Genomic DNA, 832 nt, shown 5'->3' on the forward strand with positions numbered 1-832 from the left:
GTACATTTGTCTGCCAGCACTCAAAATAAAGGGAATTTAACTTACTATAAAGTAGTTTATGACATTTATATCCGTCGGGGTAGTAGTTTTTATGATATTCGCATATGAATATAAATTTGGAAATGACAATTTGTCCGAACAATTATAAATCAATTTATTTTAGCAAATATCATGAAAACTACTACTCCTATATATAAATATAAATGCTATAAACCACTTCATAGCCCATTTTGATTTGAGAGCTGACAGACGTCTGCATATCAAATGGTTTTTGAGATATAGATTTTTCAATATAAATTCACCAACTACTGATCATTCACAGACATGACAGAACGTACTGTACAACATTTTTATGAAATATCGCTTTTTAACAAGCTATATCTCGAGAACTATTGAACGTAAATACTTCTATTAGAGCTTACAGTTTAGCAAATTTACTCAACTTTAAATGATGTTCTCTTAGATTTTCTATTGTTAAGGGCAATTTTAAAGATAAAGAGCTCCAGATGAAAAATTAATTATTTTTAACGTTTTGACAAAGCCGCCATTTTTTAGTTCCCTTACGTATACTTGGCAGACTCATCAATTTTGACTAATAATCATAGATAGTTTTCGTTAAAGTAATAAAAAATTGGGGTGAAATACTGATTTTCTTGTACTGTAAGTTCAGTGGTGTCTGATGGCACATATTGATAGAGAAATACAGAGATTTTCTTGATAACTATTAATCACTATATTATTATAACTGACTTATAAAGTATAAGTATGTTTATATTAAATTATAAAATATCTTTTAATTTTTTTGTCCATTAAGCTCTCACAGGCCGTAAGT

The sequence above is a fragment of the Halyomorpha halys genome, unplaced genomic scaffold (assembly GCF_000696795.3).
Source record: "Halyomorpha halys isolate HHAL.00 unplaced genomic scaffold, Hhal_1.1 Scaffold395.1, whole genome shotgun sequence".
NCBI lineage: Eukaryota > Metazoa > Arthropoda > Insecta > Hemiptera > Pentatomidae > Halyomorpha > Halyomorpha halys.